General features: G+C 40.3%; 1 long non-coding RNA gene across 1 annotated transcript; it reads left to right on the forward strand.

Annotated features, from left to right (window-relative positions):
* Window positions 1–2,069: 2,069 nt before the first annotated feature.
* Window positions 2,070–4,527, forward strand: LOC112453890. Its single transcript, XR_003040676.1, has 2 exons — window positions 2,070–2,364; window positions 3,573–4,527. It is a non-coding gene; the product is annotated as an uncharacterized LOC112453890 (long non-coding RNA).
* The last annotated feature ends 5,081 nt before the right edge of the window (window positions 4,528–9,608 follow it).

The following is a 9,608-nucleotide window of genomic DNA, read 5'->3' on the forward strand; positions in this document are numbered from 1 at the left end:
TATATTTCCCATAAAGCGCTCTCTCGGACGTTCCTTGTAGTGCGGCCGGACAGACCGCGGCTCCTCACCTCACCCGAGGTAAACCACCGTTCGTCTGCAGGTAAACGATTACCCGCTCCCGCAGTCCCCGTTTCTCGCGAGGCGAGGGAACAAGGCCCGGTGTGAGGCCGAGCCCCCGCCGTCGCTATCTCCTTACGAATCTCGACAAAATGCGTCGTGTCGGCTTGTCGGCGCTTATTACGCCACGTGACGAAATGACAGTGCTCATGGCAAACACAAAGAGGCATTCGTCCCGGTCGTGTGAGTCGTGTAATCGCGTGCAGGCGGTTCCACGCCCAGGAGGCGCGGAAAATTTCACGCGTACGGACGGCGGGACGGTTTTTACATTGTAAGCTCGTATACATATATATTTATATATTTATACATATATATTTATATATATGTATATGTATTCAGTGCGCGCGCGAGCGAACGGGTCGTGTCGCATGTGTGCCGTAGAATATCCGAGGGGTTATCAGGATGCTTGCTCCCAGCCGGCGTTCTCCACGCGTATCAACATACTAATAGGAAGCACGATTAACATATTTTTTTGTGTAACGAGACGCACAAAATAAATTGCTGAAAAAGGAAAAGTTATTATATTGTATAAAAATTAAACTACAATTATTTCTTTATTCATTATTTTAGTTTAATATCATTTAAGTTCGAAGTTTCGCTTCATCGCAATGTAGAAAAACTATGAAGTTTTCTTGAAGTCCATTGGTGACACTTTTTAGCCTTTCTTACTTTTTTTTAAATCTTAATATTTATTACACTAATGTTTTAATATAATATAATAATAGTCCATTGCGATATTTTACATAGGTAAATTAATGATTTTCTTTATAGCGTAAGCAAATATAAAGAACTAGTTTTTCTGCCTTAGCATACTTTACTTTATATTTTTTGCAAATAAAAAAGAAAGGCCTTTCTTTTACATACGTTTACGCCAAGTAAACCGCTAAATAGCATAAACTTATCGGCATCGCAGCGTGCGGCGAGTACAGGTAAACCCTTTTTATATTTCTATTTTTTTACGTTAATAATAAGTGAGGCGCGAAAGCGTTTTTATTTTTAACCGGCAAAGACAGCGGGCGAGCTCCCCTTTTTTATATATACACATGTATATGTATAAAATATCTCACTGAGAAAAAACCTTCGTTCATCTCGTAAGTACGTTACTCATGTTACACGCACAGCGCAAAATATCGTTCCGGCGATTAAGAGAACGTTAAGGTCGGCGTTACGGGTTGGCTGTGTGAGACTCGTGCACCGATATTCGGGATGATGGATCGATACGGTGCCAACTGCGGTAATTTCTCTGAGGAGAAGCTAAACGAGATATGAACGACACGATTAATTCCCCCGAACGATCTTTTTCGGCGCTGTTAACGGTTATCTGATTGGCTCACGCAGCACCCGACGCTACGGGTAGGTGCAACGTAACGAGCTGCAGCGATCGTCTTTTTTCACCGGCAACGGCGCGGCGCGGCGCGGTGCGGTGCATTCTTTTTGTGCGACGCGCGAACTCGGCTGGCAAGACCGGCTGGCCGGTTATTACCGCAGAAGAAAGCGTGTTGAGCGCAGAATAATGTTCGCACGGATCTACAAAACGAACGTTTAATTAATAAACCACACTCAATGCGCGTAACAATACCTTCAACATCGCTGAACGCGTTTCAACAAAACCGTTGCGATATCGAGAATGTTGCAAGTGTTGTATTAAGGTTTAGTACGTACATTTTTTTTTACGCGCGCATGACAGAGTTCCGTCTAATCGTATACCCATTTCCGTAACGTCGTCTGTATATCCATGATATAGATTAGAATATTTAATAAATAATTATTACTCTTGCGCAGATACGCCTTGTTATTTGCATCGCGCGTGATGTTTGTAGATTGCGCGAATGAAATATTGCGCGAGCAGTTTAGCACGTATGTCGCGTTCAAACATTTTATGCATTCATAACGACGCAGGCAATTACCCTCAAGTTGCCGGCGTGATAAGTACCAGGCTGAAAACATAAATCGTGACTCGTGACACGCGCGCCGCAGCCTTCTAAGCGTGCAGCGCGGCGCGGCGTGACAATCATCATGTGGGTACCCATCTAATATCAAAGTACGCACGACCGTGACAAATCCCAGATTACCTTTCGGGGATAACAATACGGGCGGCGGTATGTAGAAGACAGAACCGTGGTGTTAATTTCCTGTTGCGGAGCCAAACAAGCCAACAGGGAGAAACAAAGGCTCATAGGGGATCTTCGCTACGCCTGTCTGCTTTTATCCCTCGATTCGCGTCTTCCATCGTCAAAGATGAAATGGGTAGGTACCTGTCGTTCGTGCGCGAAAAGCAATCGTAGCATCAGACATTGCCGCAACCTTTCTCTCATTATGATGTGTTAAATTAAATAAAGTTTAAATAGGAAAGGCAACACAGAGTATTGAGAGGCGTCGAGAATTGAATTAGACAGAGAAACGACCTGTCACAGAAGAGACGCGCGAAATGAGACAAAATTATACGATAAATGGCTCGAAAACTCGTTTAATTATTTAAAAAAAGAATGTTCACCTCTTTGATTTAATTACTAGGTATATTTAAAAATGGAAATTTTTGCGTTTTAGAGACAGAGAATAATTGTTTATTTTGCAAAAATAACTTACAGTTGCAAATGAATCAATGAATATTAATGTTATGTTAATTGGAGAAACAAACATATTTAATAATACTGGAAGCACATCAATGGAGTTTTTAGAAATGAAAACGAGCAAAAAATATTATTTTTTTCATTAATTATTTGACAAATAATTAATGTAAAGTTTCGCATTAGAAAACAATAATTGGCGATAATGACGATATTTTAATCTTTTGCTTGTTATCTTTATTATTCTTTTTTTTATGATCACAGATCTGTAAGAAAAACAGATTTTAATTTTGTCACGGAAAACGATTGCATACATGCTTACAAACGCGTCATAAATGAGATCTTTAATCAAGAAAATGAACGAGCCACACACTAACAATAAGACGTCAAAAGAGACAAATCCAAAATGATAGCGCTCTGTTATACGTATATCTCTAGCAAGGTAAACGAATTATACATGTAGTCAAATCCTCTAGTTTACTCCTGTTTCCCCTCAATGTTTAATTAACTTGTGAGGATTTGCGTTACAAAAAATTACGTCGCTGTACAAAGTGCCATTACGCTCTCGGAATATAGCTGAATTTGCAATGCAGCGTAATATCGTTGAATATGGAATGCATAATATCTATACAAGTACTTCCGACTTTAACGCATACAATTTATTCAAAGTTATTTTCAAATTGTTAGGGCATCGATATCTTTTCTCTTCTTTCGGAGAATTTTCATTTCTCTGAATCATAAGCAGCTTTTCATTATTGCATTTTATTTCTTTTCCAAAAATTAAAGCATATTCAGTAATATGCTTCTCGGTAATTGCTTTTCAAAGCAAATTGGTGAATACTTAATTTTACTCACTTATATTCGGTCTCATTTTCTTTTTCTCTACAGCAAAACGGAAAAGACCGTAGCATTTTCGTTCTGATAAAGAAGAAGTTATACAAGAATTTGTGCAAGAATAATTGTGCCCGTTATCACATGCACTATGTTTTAATATAAGAAGTTATTCTTACAAAGTAGGCAAAGAAGCTTGTTCTCCATTAAGATAAACCGATCTTACAGAGTTTCTACTTCGGTGAATTTTCAAATGCCTCTATCCTAGAATTAAGGGAATAGAGCGCTTGGATTTTGTAGTTAAAGCGCGGTTACGAGACGTACGAAGCAGTCCACCAAGGTAGACATTAAACAAACATCCTCGCCGGTGCTGCGGATACGCGAGGTGAAGCGGCAATAAGACACGTCGAGTAAACTACGTGTCTGCGTGTAACAACGAGCCCAGCTAGCTACCCGGTGCGGCACGAAACGAATGCAATTGCGAGCATCGGCAAGGATATAAGCGTGATGACCATGTTCGCTCCGTGCAGCCCCGTCTAGAGTTCCTATTATCGCTCACGTCGCCGCGGTATGGCCGATATAAATCGGAACGGGTGGAACGTATAGCACACCATCTCCCTTTGCCGCCACGCTCTTCACGCTTTAATGCCTGGGAAAGTGTTGCGAACGAACGCGGACCGAAAAGTGGAACAGATTCGTACGATGCCGGCAATGAAAGCAGGGAAATATGAAAGGGGATTTATACTGAGACACAGACTATTTCACGGAAACGATTCAAAGTGGATAGTCGTGGGACATTACGGAGATCTAGGACAATCTCCTGGCACTATACTCTTACAATGTAGAGCAAGATAACGGAGACGCGCCGTCATTGTATTCCTTTCAAAGGAACCTTTCATGGTATTCACACGCCTGCTTGTTGAATACATAATTTTAAGTTTTATTTATTGAAAATTTAAATGCGATGTAAACATGCAATAAATAATCAGATAATCATACACGAAAACATTAACTCGTGTATCAAATATTTCTTTTCATATCAAATACTTCTCTCCTTTCGCAAACGGTTTCAATTAAGAAAATCTGCAAATAATATTTTGTTCCCTCAAAGTCTGTTTGTCCATATACTGCCTCTAGGCTCTTTAATTTCTGTTCAAAGAATTGCTTTGTATCTAACAGTCACAGTTTATTCTTCAGTCTGTGCTCACAAAACGACCGCATCGAGCAGATCCTAAAGAGGTTTTGTTTCCTTTTAAATCAATTTTTTTTCATACACGACGGAATATGCTCGAATACATGCCTTTTAATAACTCTGATACAATAAAAAATAGTGATTCTTCGGAACACAATAAACAATAATAGCACTTCAGAATACAATAAAGAATATTGTGTTTCCGGAAATCAAAAACGCTTGATTGCGAAATTGCATTTTTAATATCGCTATGACCCTGTTCGTATAGAAAATTGAATATCGGACGTACTATATTAGATGTTCGATTATTCAGAATACTGCATCGGCTGCGGGATACTTTCTTGGCACGAAAGAGTATCGGTCCAAAACCGAGGTCATATTCTCGAAAGAGAAGGTCTATCGGCGGTTACGTCTGATGACGTTTAATTAAATACGTTTTGATAGATTTTCGAAAGTAATGTCGTTTCTCTATTGAATCAGTTTTTGGAACCAGTGATGTATTTATTGACAGAATTTGTCAATATCATTCGTTAGTTATTAAACGTCCAAGTAATGAAGTAATTATATGAAATAAAAATAGGTGAGGTGAAAAAGATTATCTGAAAACTGATAAATCGTTAAAGAAATATGACGATGGTTATATTTTCCGATGAATGATCATGATATTGGCGATTTATGTAATCTGCTTATGCAACTTGTTTCCGCGATTTATGTAATCTTTTTCCGATAAAAACATTTACGAGAGCTGATATTCTTTTTTAGTTTGTTTCTTGTAAAATACAACAGAGCTATTTAATTTATTCAGAGTTCAAGATATTAAAGAATTAATGTAATTAAATCTACAGAAATGTGAGCAAAAAATAATAATTTGTTTTATTAAATATATATATATGTATATATTATTATATTTTCATTAAATAGATTTAATTCTAATAATGTATATAAAATAATTAAAATGTTATATTAGGCGTTATATTATTTATGTACAATAAATAAGGCGATATAACTATAAAAAATAACTATGTTTTCAGTATGTGAATTATATACATACAACAATTATAAAATGCGAAGTAATCTTCAATGATTTACTTATAATTATTCCTTGTTATTCCTTGATGTGTTTACTTTCACAGAAACAGATCTTGTAGATTTATTGTACAAATATCGCGTTTTTTAGATACATATCTCACGAATCAATACTTACTCGCAAAAAAGGAAGCGCAAATCATCCTCTGAGAGTCTCCTTCCACGTTTTTTTTTCCAAAAGGCTCCCGGCACACATAAATTGCGTGATTGCCAATAGTTTGCAATCTAAGCTTCACGCGAACCGTGAGTAAAAAAAACCGTCGGTTGCAGGAATCACGGACGCAATTTCATTTCGAGCGAAAAGATCGGCTCTATCTATAGTCGTTTGTCAGTGGGAAATGTTGGTTCGTTGATATACCCCGTTATATTTCGAATCGTATGCGCGCGTGCGCGTCGCAATACAGATCGCAATCGGAAAGCCAAGTTAACGCCTGTCTCCCGCCGCTAACTATTAAATTTTCTTACACCTTGTAGTACCATTTAATCGTCGGAAACTCCTTTATCGAGCGCTTCGCGCATGAGTGAGTTGTCACGCGATCGGAAATCGCCAAGAAATCCCAACCCAGCTTCCGTCACCGGCGAGAAAGCATTACACATATACACACGCAACACTACACTCCACACATACACGTATATTGTCAGTTTGGCGCCTCCTGGCTGCTTGCCCGCGCGCGATGAGAGCAATATTGTCTCACGAGGTTTCCCAGAGAAAAACTTTTTAATCTCTCGGGCGAGCGGATGAGCAGATGCTTTACGCGCGGTGACGACTCTCGACGTGACATTCCGCATTAAAACAACGCGAGAGAGAAAGACGCGGGTAACTATCTCTCTGCGTTTTCGTAGAATTCTCCTAGAGATTTCGGCGCGAATACCCGCTCTCGTGCTTTTCATCGTCGCAAGATCGTCGAAACGTCGCGACGAAATGTCACGTCGTTCGAAACGTCAAATAACGGCGCAACTCGTCGTTTACGAAGCCCATATCGCCAGTTTCACCGTCGAGAAATTTCACGGTGCAAACACGGTCGAAACGAACGACGTAAGTTACAATTGCGCCGCAATTGCGTCATGGGAGAGAACGTGTTCGTCGCCTGACCTCACGACGACGACGACGACGACGACGACGGGGCCCGGGAAGATGCTGATGGAAACACGTACGGGCTCGATACGAGAGTCTACTATGAACGCTTAGACGCGTTTGAAAAACGCGGCAATATCGTCCACTCTTCTCTCTCAACCCTTTTCTCTCCCCTCTCTCTCTCTCTCTTTTTCTCTGCTCTCGCGGCTTTTTACCTCGTTCTCAGCGTTTTGCCGAGAACGCGCAACGTTCGCGCTTCAACGTTGAAACGATAGGGAACTTTTTTAATCTTCAGAGCGCGAACGAGCAGATGCTTTCACGACGATGGTTTCCCGACTTGACACGCCGTGTTAAGAGCCACCGTCGCGCACCGAGGGGATGAGAGAAACGTTCGCCTTCGGCGCCGCCACCCCTCAGGATTCCGGCGGGCCGTGGACGTCGGAATGACGTGTCGGTAGAGATTTCGTTCCGGATGCCAGGAAGCGCGTTGCAGCAACTCGAGAGAAGGTTGAATAACTGGGGGAGGCTCTGTGAAGCGCGCATTTACATTCGCCAAGTATATAGCCCACAAGACCGTAACTAGGTGCAGGATATTCCGGAGGGTCCACGTCGAGCGTGAAAATATCATTTTTAATGCCCTGTCGGAGGCGCGTTTACAACCATGACGTTTATCCTCTCTCTTCTCAACGAAGTTCGCTTCCGTTTGATCGTTGGCATTTTAAACTGCGCTCCATGGATAAATAATGCGATAATATTTTTTTTTTCGTTGATTCAGTATATCGATGTCACAATAAAAAACTCACAATCAAATAAAAAATTTACGACTATATATAATTATGTATTGGCTCCACGAGATAAATTGGAGAAATCTGATCGTATTTCGATATCCCAATTTTTATTTTCACTCTTATTGTTAGTTATATAATTTATATTTATTTCTAAATTAAGGTTAAACAGATATCGTTCCTTGTTGTATCTATAAAGAATATCGTTTATCAGAAATTGCATATTTTCATCAAATTTACCAATCAAATTCAATAAGCGACCAACATGCAAGATCGAGTTACTCAACCGGATGATCAAGTGAAACCGCTCTTAGCGGTGGTAACGAGAGAAATAAAATTAACGATGCAAAAAATAGCGGTCGTTTGTGGAGGATCATTTTACACACGGTTACATCTCGTGGCGACATCCCCGTACGTGATCGCGTCCGCCGACGCATAGTAATTCGAGATCATGCGCGGCGTCGGCAGCGGCGGGATGGTTTTATCGCGTTAACGCGTCCTTTCGTTGGCCTTGTCGTGCGATAACGCATTATATACGAGCCTCGAGCGTAAAGCTCTTCTCCGAGGAAAACCCGTTTACGATCTAAACTAGGCACGGATGACAGGATCAAGGATGACAGGTCGGTTGTTACAATTTCGTCCTAGATGCTCTATTTTCTTACAGTGCATCATCTCGTATACCTTCGCAAAATGATTCGTCAAGGTGAAGTCGCTTTAACATCGCACCCTTTCCGACTTCCGACCCACCCTTGTCGGAAGAACTTTTCGATTCCCTTTTCGTGCATCTCTGTCTGTTGTTCCCTATTCTCTTCTTCCTTCTATCTTCGCCCTTCTCCTCTGACATCGTCCCAAACTTCCAGAGGGATGCTGGTGAGCCTATCCGACCGCAGGATAGAGAACCGCGCACGGTCAGCCTGTTACCGTGGTAACGCGATACAGGAACTAAATTCCGTATGTACTCGGGGCCTAAGTGCACTTCTAACCGAAATTTCACGGCCTAAGCAAACGTTACACCGACGCTTAAACGAGATTTCGTATTAATGTTTAAAGCGATATACTGACCGGCCGTTGCGTAGATTGCAATCAGTGAAGGATGGCGTATAACTACACGATTATGGCGTATTGTTTGAAATGCTCAAGTGCCTGTAAACGCTCGGGCGCAGATTTTGCGAGATTTACCACGCACTTGCGATGATATTTGAGACAAGATTGAAGAAACCAAATATCAGCGTGTTCTTTTCTATTTATTATTATACCTATTTTATTATTAATACATTTTATTATTATATTGTGATATTTTGTTTATTGTTTATCGAAATTAAAAAACTAAATAACTCAATACACGATAACCGATACACTGTTGATTCGAGGAAAACCATAAATTATTTTCTATCTACAGAGCATCGATTTTCCCGTTCGACAATCTTGCCACATTTTAGCTTTTATTCTCTCAAAATTACTAAATTGTGTTTTTTAATTAATTTGTAAACTTTACAATCGAAAAATAAATGAGTTTCATACGTGAGGTTTACAACATAGATGCATGACAAAGCATTTTTATAATTATAAATCATGAATAAATGCCAAAAGTCAAAGGTGGAAATAATTTCTCTCGAATTAAAAACATCTGTTGCACGATTTATTTCGAAATGTTATTTTCTCGCGGCTAGATTGTCCTAAATGTTCCAGTGCAAAAAATGGAAACCGTGTAAATTCATCACAACGCACGTATATGTGATAGCTGAAACTCGCATAGTCGAGGATTAAATGAGTTACTGGGATACGTATGTGATTTCTTCTCTATTTTCGCACGAGGTAGAACATGCAGATATCTCTTGAAATTTCTACATCTTGGCACAGAGGTGTCTTGTATAGCCTGCAAACTGATCCACCGGATTCGCGGGAGAGCCTGCGAACTGCATAGCGACAGGCACTCTCGGTACCTAAGAGCCCGT

Source organism: Temnothorax curvispinosus, unplaced genomic scaffold, assembly GCF_003070985.1.
Source record: "Temnothorax curvispinosus isolate PA1 unplaced genomic scaffold, ASM307098v1 QBEX01004747.1, whole genome shotgun sequence".
In the NCBI taxonomy this organism is placed as follows: Eukaryota; Metazoa; Arthropoda; class Insecta; order Hymenoptera; family Formicidae; genus Temnothorax; species Temnothorax curvispinosus.